This window comes from Sciurus carolinensis, chromosome 4 (assembly GCF_902686445.1).
Source record: "Sciurus carolinensis chromosome 4, mSciCar1.2, whole genome shotgun sequence".
NCBI lineage: Eukaryota > Metazoa > Chordata > Mammalia > Rodentia > Sciuridae > Sciurus > Sciurus carolinensis.
In genome coordinates, this window is record NC_062216.1 from 63,738,070 (window position 1) to 63,751,436 (window position 13,367).

At 40.7% G+C, this 13,367-nt stretch overlaps 1 pseudogene; it reads left to right on the forward strand.

The window, feature by feature from the left end:
• Positions 1 to 5,486: 5,486 nt before the first annotated feature.
• LOC124983839 (NADH dehydrogenase [ubiquinone] flavoprotein 2, mitochondrial-like) lies at positions 5,487 to 6,229 on the forward strand (annotated as a pseudogene).
• The last annotated feature ends 7,138 nt before the right edge of the window (positions 6,230 to 13,367 follow it).

Consider the following 13,367-nt stretch of genomic DNA (forward strand, 5'->3'; position numbering starts at 1 on the left):
TAGAAGCTGAGGTAGCAAGGAATACATTAATGCAAAACACTTTGTGGTACTGCCTGTAAATATTTCAATTGTTTCTGTCCCATTTGTTCTCTAATCAACCATATTATCTTAGAAGAATCACCTATCACTACTGAAAATTGTTTTACCTTGAAAGAAGAAGTAGGAGAATATCAGATCACAAAAACCATTGTGCCCATCATTTCTCATGTGACAAAAAAGAATCCCCACAGTTGAATTTCTTGGGGATACTCTAACCCAAATTCCCCTAGAGTGTCCTGAAGGAACAACATTTGGAATAGCCCATTTTCATTCTTTTTTAAAATAATGACAATTGTCATGGTAATAGAAGAAGTAGAAATCCTGGAAATAACACAACTCTAATGTATTGTTTTCAAAGAAATATAACATTCAATCATATTTTATAAAGACCCTTAGGAAATGTTTGTCCTCAATTCATGCCAGCTTATGTCCATTCAAAGAAACAAAACAATAAAAATGGTTCCTTATTGAAATCTCTTTGAATGATATCAAGGAACTATGGTTAAAACAAGTACTCAGGCCCCAGGTGTGATGTGGGACCTGGCTGCAGTACCAACAGTCCACACACCTTTGAGGAATGCAGGAGTCCCCAGGAGCTAAGAAGCACAACCCAGCAGTGGACAGTGCACCACACCCTTTGCACTGGGGGCCTTCTATTGACCAACCCAGCTTCCCCATGAGTGCCCTGTGTGCCCTCTCTACTTCACATCTTCCAGACCAACGTCACTACGTTGAACTCCACCGTGGGCATTAGCCTAATGGAAGTTGCCAGTGTCCAAGCCGTGTCCTGCCAGTCTCTTCTTCCTCTCCTTTGGACCCACACCACATGCTCTGAATGTGCAGTCTCCTCAGCATGGGCAGCTGGGGACTCTGTCTGCCAATCGTCTGCCCATTGGCTTGACCTGACATGCTGCAGTAAGTGGTTGGGGATCACCCTGCTGCCCCAGCATCTGCCATCAACCCTATCTGCAGACATTTCCACCATGGTCCCCTTTTCGTGTACATTGCTCAGCTGACTGCTACAGAGGCCATCTCCTGCATGAGGCACACTCCTCTCTGGGGATCCTCCCACGGCTGTTGTGGAGTCACCAAAGGAACAAACCCATGCTCTCCACTAGCAACTCAGGGAGATTCAAACCTTCCAGGACCTATGGATGCCTCCTCCCCAATCTAGACCAAAACTCCAGACCTCACCACTAAAGCAGGTCCTCCAAGCTGGAGACCATAGCACCTGGTTCCTTTTCCTTGGAAAAGCAAACAGAGGTGAGGATCCAAGAGCAGCCACAGGAACTGATGGCAGCAGCAGAGACAGCCATTCTTCTGGGAAAGGAGGCAGAGGTGGAAGAGGAGGAGGATAAAGAGGGTAGCAAAGAGAGATAGAGTGCTATCAGGAAAGGTGTGCTGCTAGTGATGGGGGAAAGCACCCTCAAGCCTCTAGAGATACAGGAAGATCTCACCATGGTGAAGCCCACTTCTTGGCCTCAGGAGGGAAACACCATGCAACAGAAGGACCAGGTGTCACCAGTGAACTTCTCTGCTGGCAGCCATGCTGTCCCCAAGTGGGAAAGTCCTGCTGCAGGTGTGCTGACTTTGGTGCAGCCTAATGCAGACACGTCAGTGCTCTCCAGCCCCAGGGTGCTCCATGGTGCCAGTCAAGTGGGTAAAGCAGGGGTTGGATGAAGGTCATCTGCCCAGTTCTTCACATTCTCAGCAGTTGGGAGATCCAGTGCAGGAGGAAATACTTTCAACTAATGCATCGGGGAACTATCCTCCATCCGTAGCTGCTAGCCAGAGACCCAACAACAGAAAGAGGCTCACGCCAAAGGTAGCCAGTGGATACCTTTGCCACTGCCAATATCATTGAGGTGAGCTGCCTCAGCTTCTAAAAATCCTCATTTCTATGGAGGAAGACTTGGGCACCCAGTGAAGAAGGTTCTGGCTGTGAAGAAGAGTAGTATCACGGAGGATTACATGGAGGCCTTGGAAGGTAAAACAAACAATATAGCACCCTGCAATATTTCACTTTGTTCACTTTGTCTACCCCTTCTTTCTCCCCACCTGTGACTGCAGACCAATGAGTCCATCTGCAGTTACCTTCTCAGATCTCATTTACTCTTGACATCACCCTATTGGCATATCAGGCTGCTTGTCCCTGATCCTGTCTTTTCCTGTATTTTCCCGGACACCAGTTATTGAGCAGGGAATCCTAGTTGTCTTCCCCCCACTAGCCCTCTTCCTTCCTTGAGACCCAGATCCAATGTGGGTATTCTTGCTAGCGAGAATCAATACTCTACCTTCTTGGCAAGAGCTGCACTTCCCAATTCCTGCCTCCCAACACCTCCTATCCTGGAGCCTTTTCCTTCAAGCCTGTCCCCTGCAGAATGGAATCTCCAACCCTCAAGTGTGTGGGTTTTCCTCCTCTTCCTCTTCTTTCTTGCACCAGCTCTCCTTTGGTCCCCAAAGCAACCCTGTTATCATTGGTCCACCCATAACTCTGACAAGGGCCTCTTCTCACCACTAGAGCCAATGCATCTAACCTGGCAGCCAACTGTCCAGCTGAGTTCACTGCCATGGACACTACTTCCTCTTCTATGGCAATGATTTCTGCACACCATGTCACACTCTGCCAGTCCTTCCCAAGATCCCAGGAGCTATACACGTGGGTGTATCCACAAGGTTTCACTTGGGACTTGCCAACAGGATGACCAGACCCTTGGATAGCACTTCAAGCACTCCTACCACCACTTCTGGTCCAGTGGTATTCGTGGGACTTGGGGCTCCTAAGAGTGTAGGGAACTTTGGATTTGGTATACCAAACAAGAGTCTGGAGCCCACTTTCAACCGGGATGGATCTAAGGCAAACCAGTGTGCAGCACAGAGGAGAACTGGCTTGTCAGTTACCCTGGCTGGTTGAAACTCTGAGCCATTTTTCCTGACCTTGTACCTGAGTAATGTGTCAGTTACTCAGACACATTATAGGGCTCCCTTTCCCCTTGGTCTTTGCCTCAGTGGTTTTCTTTCCCAGTGATGCTCATAAAATCCTGTTTTTTCTACTTCATCCGTCACTGTTCATGCATCTTTCCAGTTTTTTGACTACACAGTGGAGAAAGAAGTGTCACGTGTGTGGAGAGATGTGTGGAGGTTGATGTTGCACAGGAGTCTGGGTGCCTGGACAAAGTATGTGTTTCAGTCACCTTTATGACAGCCTGTGGAAAGATATCAAAATATTTTTTTTCTAATAGTTGGGCTTATATATGTTTTTCTTATAGAAAGAAGTCCTTTCTGGGTATGATTCGCAAACATTTTCTACAAGTCTTCATCCTGCTCCTTCATTCTCATGCCAAAATCTCTTGTTTATCTCAGTTGTCATTGTTGCTCCTTTCTTGTTCTTGCTATGACCTTGTCTATAGGTAATCTTCATCTCGCCCAAGGGCAAAAAGACTTTGTCACCTGTCCAAGGCCATAGAAATTTCATAAGTGTACATTTTCCATTTTGGTCCTTGATCTATTTTTATTTCATCTTTACGTACTCTGAAATAGGAGACAAAGTTCCAAGTTTGTGTGTATGATTCTCTACACACCATACCCATAACTTTCATGTATCCAGAACCATTTTCCAAAATGTCTCCCCTACCTCCACTAATCTGCCTTTGTACCTTTCTTGAAAATCAATTGTCCCTATATGTGTAACTCTGGAATTCTCTATTCTGTTCTATGGATCTGGTATGTCTGATCCTTAATTATAATGAATCCTCTCCCTGACTGCTGTTCTGTTACTCATGCAAAATTGGCATGATATATAACTAGATATATCTGAAATGCATCCTATAAAACCATGCAACATGGGTCTAACTGGGATTACTTCCAAACGATACTTTATATATGAACTCCTAAAAGTTGCATATACACAGCCTAATAAGCTCAAATTCACAACAATGTGTCAAAAAAAAATCTGTTTGGTATAGAGAGGGCAGGTGCAGTGTTGGTCAGAAGTAACATATAGAAATGCATTTGAAAACCCCAACAACAGAGTACATCAAGCAGAACAAATAAATATCAGATCTTAAAGGCAGAACTCTTGAGACAAAAATAAAAGAAACAAAATAAGAGAACATGCAGGGAGCATTTATGACCCTTTGGGCACCTTTCAATGCACAAATGTCCACATTGTCAGAACACCTGAATGTGAGGAGAAGACAGTTGAGAACATAGAAAGCCCATTCACTGAAGTAAAAGTTAAAAACGTACCTATTCTTGGGAAAGATGTGGACATCCATGTACAGGAAGCTTATGAGATCCATCAAATAAACATTTCCTGAAGAGATATTCATCATGGTATATGATCCTTAAAGGGTCAAAATATAAGCCAGAGAAAGAAATCCAAAATCTGCAAGAGAAAAGTATCCAGTTGAAGTCAAGTCCTTGTCCTGGAGTAGTGGTTCATTTAAGGGAAGTTCAATTTCCCTAAATTACTGAAAATATCAAATTTCATTAATGAAGTTTTGAAAAGATCTCAAAAAACAGTAGTTTAAGAACACACTGACCTTAGTTTCTGTTTCACTCATCATCTCCATGTAGGTTCTTCATTCAGCTAACTGTTGTTGTATTAGGCTAAGACTGGTTGAATATTTGTTGATACTTGCCCTCAAAGAACTTGGAATTAAGCATAAAATATACATGAGCAGCTATCTCTGACTGAGGGCAAGATGAAAGCACCCAACAGAGATGACAATGAACCAAACGTACTTTCCCCGAAGTGTCTTTCTGACTCTAAATGATTTTTATTTTCCTTCTCATTACCTGGCCCTACCTCCTTTGCCTTACGAATGAACTTACCACCTAGATGGGCCAATCAAATAACTCAGTTTCCCAAGGTAACAAAGGGTTCAAAGTGGAGACATGCTCCATATACAGACTATTCAAGTCCTATTGTAGCTGACTGCTGCAAAAGAAAATTTCTCCCCTTCTGAGATCAAGAACTTAACACACTGTGAAACCTGGGGTTCCTGAGAACTGCTTTCCCACCATGCTTGTGTGGAGGGTTTCCTTGAGACTGAATCAACATGGAGGAAGTCAGAGCCAAGACATCAAATGAGAGAGAGATCCTTAAGGACATTTGTCCCAGCACTGTGTTCAAGCAGCTCAAGTACTGAGTTTTCAGTTACATGAGCTAATTTTTTTTAATTTAAAAAATTCTCATTTTAATAATAAGGTAACCCCAGTTTACTATAACATGTTTACTTTGAAAGTTTTTAAACTTTTGATTCTATTAGAATAACCCTTAGCTTAAAACATAAATACATATACAGTTGTAAAAAATCATTTTTTCATTATACCCTTATTTTGATAGTTTTATTAAATGTTTTATTTTATATTGATTCTTAATTTTGAAAAATCTCTGTTAAAAAACAAGAAAAAACAGGGAAAGGCAAATTATTTAGTCCACCATGTTCTTATTGGTGTTCCTGGCCCAGGCAGCAGGTCTCAGCACCCCATGGGGAAGACTTATAAGAAATTTGCATAAGACAGCTGTGCAGAATGGTGCTGGAGGAGTCTTGTTTTTGTACAGGGATACTCCTGAGAATAACCCATATATACCATTTGATTTCACACCAGAAAACTATAAGAGGATAAAGGCAATTATAACAATCCAGAAAGGCATAAAGCAGCAGCTGTACTTCCAGTCCTGGATTTGGTCCAAAGGCAGAATGGGTGGTTGCCCATCTCTGCTATGAACAAGGTTTCAGAACCTGTACAATTACCTCCAATGAGAGTATATGAAGTAGCAACTTTTTATACAATGTATAATTGAAAGCCAGTTGGAAAGTATCACTTTCAGGTTTGCACTACCACACCTTGAATGCTTCGAAACTCTGACAGCATACTGGAGGCCATTCAGAATAAGCTTGGAATAAAGTTGGTGAAACTACACCTGACAAACTTTTCACCCTTAGAGAGGTGGAATGTTTAGGGACCTGTATGAATGCACCAATGGTTCAAATAAATGACAACTACTATGAAGATCTGACACCAGAGAATATTGAAGAAATTATTGATGAGCTCAAAGTGGGGAATTGTTCCAAAACCTGGGCCAAGAATGGATGTTTCTGTTGTGAGCCAGCTGAAAGGTCTTACTGCTTTGACTGAACCACTCAAAGGATATGGCTTTCGTGTGCAAGCAGGCCTTTAATTTATAACTGTAAATATGTTATTGCAGAAATAAAATATTATCACCCTCCCAACCCCACACCGAGGTCGGATGCCATTGTGGAGCCTGCCTGCCTGCCCCCCTACTGCTGAGGGACACTGCACTTGCCTCTGTGCTGACTCAGTGTACCCTTGCTGGGGCTCCCCAGATTCTTTGGAGGCTGGTGCAGGCATTTGGGATTGTTCCTGAGGGCATGGCCATCATCATCAGAAGGGCGGCTCCCTTCCTGAGACACCTACAGAAGACTGGAGGCCCTTTGACAGGACTCAGGATTCAAGAAGAGGAGGTATTGAGTAGGGACCAACTCAGAGCTGCTGGGTGAGTCTCACCCACTGGGCAAGGCTCCCTGGATGGGACAGTAGTCCTGGAATGCAGGGAACCTTGTGGAGTAGAGTTGCCCAGTGAGATTTTCCCGCTGGAGCTGTGAACCCAGAAAACCAGGAGCATTGTAGAAGAGGGCCACCCAACAAAAGGCTTCAGCGCAGGGCAAGGGTACGAGGCCCAGGCAGTAGGTCAGATCCCCAGGGAATGTTGCAGAGGAGGGCTGCCCAGCAAGAGACTCCCTCACAGGGCAAGGCTCCCTAGCCCAGGAGGTAGGTCTGGACCCCTGGAACATCGCAGAGGGCTGCCCAGCCCAAGCAGTAGATCTGGACCAAAGAGAACTTCTCAGAGGAGAGCTGCCCAGCAAGACATCCCTACCGGGTGAGTCTTCCCTGCTGGATGAGGTTTCCCCACCAGAGCACAAATCATATCTCAATAATAATCTTGAATGTTAATGGCCTGAACTCATCAATAAAAAGACATAGATTGGCAGATTGGATTAAAAAGAAAGATCCAACAATATGTTGCCTGCAAGAGACTCACCTCATAGAAAGAGATACCCACAGACTAAAGGTGAAAGGATGGGGAAAAACATGCCATGAACATAGACTCAGCAAAAAAGTCAGAGTATCCATCCTCATATCAGATAATGTGAACTTCACATTATCTGTGAAGTTAGAAGGGATAAGAAGGACATTCCATACTGCTTAAGGGAAGCATAAAACAGCAAGACATAACAATCATACATATCCATGCCCCAAACAGTGGCTCATCCATGTACATCAAACAAATCCTTCTCAATTCCAGAAATCAAATAGGCCACAACACAATAATACTAGATGACTTTAATACACCTCTCTCACCACTGGACAGATCTTCCAAACAAAAATTGAACAAAGAAACCATAGAACTCAATAACACAATCGATAATTTAGACTTAACAGACATTTATAGAATATACCATCCAACAAAGAGAGAATACACTTTCTTCTCAGCAGCACATGGATCCTTCTCTAAAATATACCATATTTTATGCCACAAAGCTAATGTTAGCAAACACAAGAAGATAGAGATACTACCTTGTATTCTATCAGATCATAATGGATTGAAACTAGAAATAAATGACAGAATAAAAAACAGAAACTACTCCAACACCTGGAGACTAAATAGTACGCTATTGTATGATGAATGGATAACAGAAGACATCAGGGGGGAAATAAAAAAATTCTTAGAAGTAAATGAGAGCAAAGATATATCATACCAAAATCTCTGGGACACTATGAAAGGAGTACTTAGAGAAATTTTTATTTCATGGAGCACATTCAATAAAAGAAGAAAAAAATCAACAAATAAATGGCCTTACACCACAGCTCAAAGCCTAGAAAAAGAAGAACAGACCAACACCAAAAGTAGTAGAAGACAGGAAATAGTTAAAATCAGAGCTGAAATCAATGAAATTGAAACAAAAGAAACAATCAAAAAATTGGCAAAATAAAAAGTTGGTTCTTTGAAAAAATAAACAAAATTGATAAACCCTTAGTCACACTAACAAAGAGAAAGAGAGAAAACTCAAATTACTAAAATTCAGAATGAACAAGGAAATATCACGACAGACGTGATTGATATACAAAACATAATTAGAAACTATTTTGAAAATCTATATTCCAACAAAATAGAAAATCTCAAAGACGTCAACAGGTTTCTAAAGACATATGAATTACCAACTGAACCAGGAGGACATACACAATTTAAAAGATCAATTTCAAGTAATGAAATAGAAGAAGTCATCAAAAGTCTACCAACAAAGAAAAGTCCGGGACCAGATGGGTTCTCAGCCAAGTTCTACAAAACCTTTGAAGAAGAGCTCATTCCAATATTTCTCAAAGTATTCCATGAAATAGAAGAGGAGAGAACCCTCCCAAACTCGTTCTATGGAGCCAATATCATCCTGATACCTAAACCAGACAGAGACACATCAAGGAAAGAAAATTTCAGACCAATATCCTTAATGAACATCGATGCAAAAATTCTCAACAAAATTTTAGCAAATTGCATACAAAAATATATTAAAAAGATAGTGCACCACGATCAACTGGGTTTTATCCCAGGGATGAAAGGTTGGATCAACATTTGGAAATCAAAAAATGTCATTCACCATATCAACAGACTTAGTCAAGAATCACATGATTCTTTTGATAGATGCAGAAAAAGCATTTGATAAAATACAGCACCCCTTCATGCTCAAAACACTAGAAAAAATAGGGATAGTGGGAACATTCCTTAACATTGTAAAGGCTATCTATGCTAAGCCCATGGCTAATATCATTCTAAATGGTGAAAAATTGAAAGCATTCCCCCTAAAAACTGGAATAAGGCAGGGATGCCCTCTTTCACCACTTCTATTCAATATCGTCCTTGAAACTCTAGCCAGAGCAATTAAGCAGACCTAAGAAATTAAAGGGATATGAATAGGAAAAAAGAACTCAAACTACCCGTATTTGCTGATGACATGATTATATATTAAGAGGAACTGGGAAATTTCACTAGAAAACTTTTAGAACTCATAAGTGAATTCAGTAAAGTAGCAGGATATAAGATCAATGCTCATAAATTCAATGCATTTTTATACATAAGTGATGAATCTTCAGAAAGAGAATTTAGGAAAACTACCCCATTCACAATAGCTTTGAAAAAAATAAAATATTTGGAAATCAATCTAATAAAAGAGGTAAAAGACCTCTACAATGAGAACTACAGAACACTAAAGAAATTAAAGAAAACCTTGGAAAATGGAAAGATCTCCCATGTTCTTGGATAGGAAGAATTAATATTGTCAAAATGGCCATACTACCAAAAGTGCTATACAGATTCAATGCAATTCCATTTAAAATCCCAATGATGTACCTCACAGAAATAGAGCAAGCAATCATGAAGAAACCCAGAATAGCTAAAACAATCCTTAGCAGGAAGAGTGAAGCAGGGGGTATCGCAATACAAGACCTTCAACTATACTACAAAGCAATAGTAACAAAAACAGCATGGTATTGGCACCAATTGGACAAGGTAGATCAATGGTACAGAATAGAGGACACGGACACAAATGCAAATAAATACAGTTTTCTCATACTAGACAAAGTTGCCAAAAACATGCAATGGAGATAAGATAGCCTCTTCAACAAATGGTGCTGGGAAAACTGGAAATCCATATGCAACAGAATTAAACTAAACTATCTCTCACCCTGCACAAAAATCAACTCGAAATGAATCAAGGACCTTGGAATCAGACCAGAGACCCTGCATCTTATAGAAGAAAAAGTAGGTCCAAATCTTCAACTTGTCAGCTTAGGATTAGACTTCCTTAGCAGAACTCCCATAGAACAAGAAATAAAGGCAAGAATCAATAATTTGGATAGAGTCAAACTAAAAACTTTTCCCAGCAAAGGAAACTATCAGCAATGTGAACCAAGAGCCTACAGAATGGGAGAAAATTTTTGCCACTCATACTTCAGATAGATCACTAATATCCAGAATATATAAAGAACTCAAAAAACTCTACACCAAGAATACAAATAACCCAATCAACAAATGGGCTAAGGAAATGAACAGACACTTCACAGAAGAAGATCTACAAGCAATCAACAAACATATGGAAAAATGTTCAACATCTTTAGTAATAAGAGAAATGCAAATCAAAACTACCCTAAGATTCCATCTCACCCCAATTAGAATGGCAATTATCAAGAACACAAGCAACAACAGGTGTTGGCGAGGATGTGGGGAGAAAGGTACACTCATACATTGCTGGTGGGGCTGCAAATTAGTGCAGCCACTCTGGAAAGCAGTATGGAGATTCCTTAGAAAACTTGGAATGGAACCACTATTTGACCCAGCTATCCCATTCCTTGGCCTCTACCCAAAGGGCTTAAAATCAGCATACTACAGTGATGCAGCCACATCAATGTTCACAGCTGCTCAATTCACAATAGCCAGATTGTGGAACCAACCTAGATGTCCTTCAATTGATGAATGGATAAAGAAACTGTGGTATATATATATATATATATATATATATATATATATATACATATATATATATATACACAATGGAATATTACTCAGTCATAAAGAAGAATAAAATTATGGCATTTGTGGGCAAATGGATGAAATTGAAGAATATCATGCTAAGTGAGATAAGCCAATCTCAAAAAAACCAAAGGACAAATGATCTCGCTGATAAGCAGATGATGATACAAAATGTGGGGTGGGAGGGAGGCAAGGATGGAGGAAGGAGGGACTGTATAGAGAGAAAAGAGGGGTGGGAGGGGTAAGGGGGAGGAAAAAAATAGCAGAATGAATCAAACACCATTACCCTATGTTAATGTATGATTACACAAATGGTATGCTTCTACTTCACGTACAGAGAAACAAGGTGTACCCCACTTGTTTAAAATTTTAAAAAGCCAATTCATAGGATACCAGGAACTTGTGAAGTATGTGAGAGAAATAAATTTTCTAAAAAAGCATCAACAAAAAACCTATATACATGTATGATTACAGTACCAGTGTGACTCTGCACCATGTACAGTCAGAAGAATGAGAAGTTATGCTCCATTTGTGTAAATGTGTCAAAATATATTCTACTGTCATGCATAATCAATTAGAAGAGATAAAAATTATTTTAAATGTATTTTTTTCCTTAATCCAGTTGGAAGGATAGGGAATTAACACCACTGAGATGGAATATTGTATGATTGTCAGCATGTGCCAGCAGGAAAATTTAGTGACCACAATTTGGACACACTTCAGGTGACATCCTGCGTCTTTCTCCCTGGACATGACAAGTGGCTATATGGGTGATTGATTTGAGGTGTACTTGGACAAGTCTCCACACTTCGGTTTTCTAAGAGCCCCCTGGGCCCAGATCAGTGGGGATTATAGCTGAACATGAATAACTAGCAAACAAGATAAAGGCCCTGACTCCTCAAGACCTGCACCAGACCTTAATCCTCCTATAAGATACCCACACCTAAAGCACTGTCATCTTTTCTGCCCTTTGTCTGTCTGTCCAACTTCCTACCCAGTTGTACTGTACTCAGTGCAGATCTTCACAGAGAACATTCCAGGGTAATGGACAGATGCTAATGTCTACATCACCATCTAGGGAGATCTAGACACTGGGGAGTAGTACCTGGGCAAATCAGAGAATAGCACCAAAAGCTTGAGACAGGACTTATATGCAGGGCATGCTGAGTTCACCCCACTTCCCTTCTCTTCCCCAACTCAGTTATCTGGATGCTGGCTCTCTTTCATCCCCAGGGATGTTCAGGATTTTTGTTGGGTGTTGTGAACCCTCATTTGGGCTTTTGCCCTTGCCCTTCCCCCTAGAAGTGCAGGTCATTCCCCTCTCCCTGCAGATGCACCTGCTCTGGATCCCACATAAGGTTGGGTAGGGCAGAAGATGGGGCTTGAGCTTCAGGTTTTTGGCTACAGGGGAGTGTCTTAGCTTCACCCGTGAGTGGATCATGCACATGGAGGTGAAAGCTGCAGAATGGCAGGGGCTGGGCTAGCACAGGTTTGACGTGGGGGTTTGGATGCATGGTTTTGCCATCAACTAAAAGTATGATTTAATATAGGGAATTATTATGGTATAGATATGGTTCATCCCCACAAATTTCATGTGCTTTGCAATATCATGATTTGTAATATCAAACTGATTTACTATGGAATGGCAATATCTCCACTGCCAACAGAGTATATGCACAATGACTAAAAATTTATTTTTTAATAAAATCATTTCCATAAAAAAAGAAATAAAATATTATCTACATAAAAAATAAGAAAAAAACACACTTGAGCCAATAAATATTTCTTTTATTTACCCTAATTTGTTTGCCTTATTGAATCTTAAATTACCTCTAACATCGACATGAGCCCTGAATGGATTTGAATTGGAGGGTTAACCTTTTCCATCTCTCATATATGAATTTTCTCCATTTGAAGGACAGAGGAAAGTATAATTACCTTTATCTGGGAACACATCCAAGGTGTCATGAAGGGAACTGAGTTTGTACTGTGCTAGGGTTTCCAAACCTGAACAAGAACAGAGACAAATGTGATAGTATCTGGTGCATCCCTACAACCCACTGGTACAGAAATACAATACACATGGATTGTGGAGAAGAAGCTGAGGCTGGAAGATATTTGGGAGGGATTGTTGGAAAAGCTTGAAAGTTTGCAAGGTGGCCTAAAGTATTATAGAAGGAAATTTTAATCATCAAAGATTTTGTAAGAAAAAAGTCAAGATTTCTCATTTAGTTTTTAGATAATCCTGTTAACGGCCTAAAGAAATAATTAAATTAGGAAAGATGGGGATAGAAAATAATGTAGGATCTTATTGTAGACCTGGTGAAAAGTGTTTACAATGTAAATACAATAAGAGCTTCTGAGAAGGGATAAAACCTCTGATACCCAATTTGGAAATCAGGATAGATTCTTCACTCCCCATTTGAATAATAACACCCGAGAAATGTCAAGGAAAGCTATCATAGTCACCCTTTTTGTTGTTGTGATTAAAAGTCCTAACAAACAATTTTAGAGGAGGGAAAGTTTATTTAGGGTCTCACAGGTTCAGAGGTCTCAGTCCATAGGCAGCTGCTTCCATTTCCCAGGGTTCCAGGTGAGGCAGATCATCATGGCAGAAGAGTATGGCAGAGGGAAGCAGCTCACATGATGATCAGAAAGCAGAGAGACACTCCATTTGCCAGATACCAAATATATACCCCAAAGGCACACCCCCAAT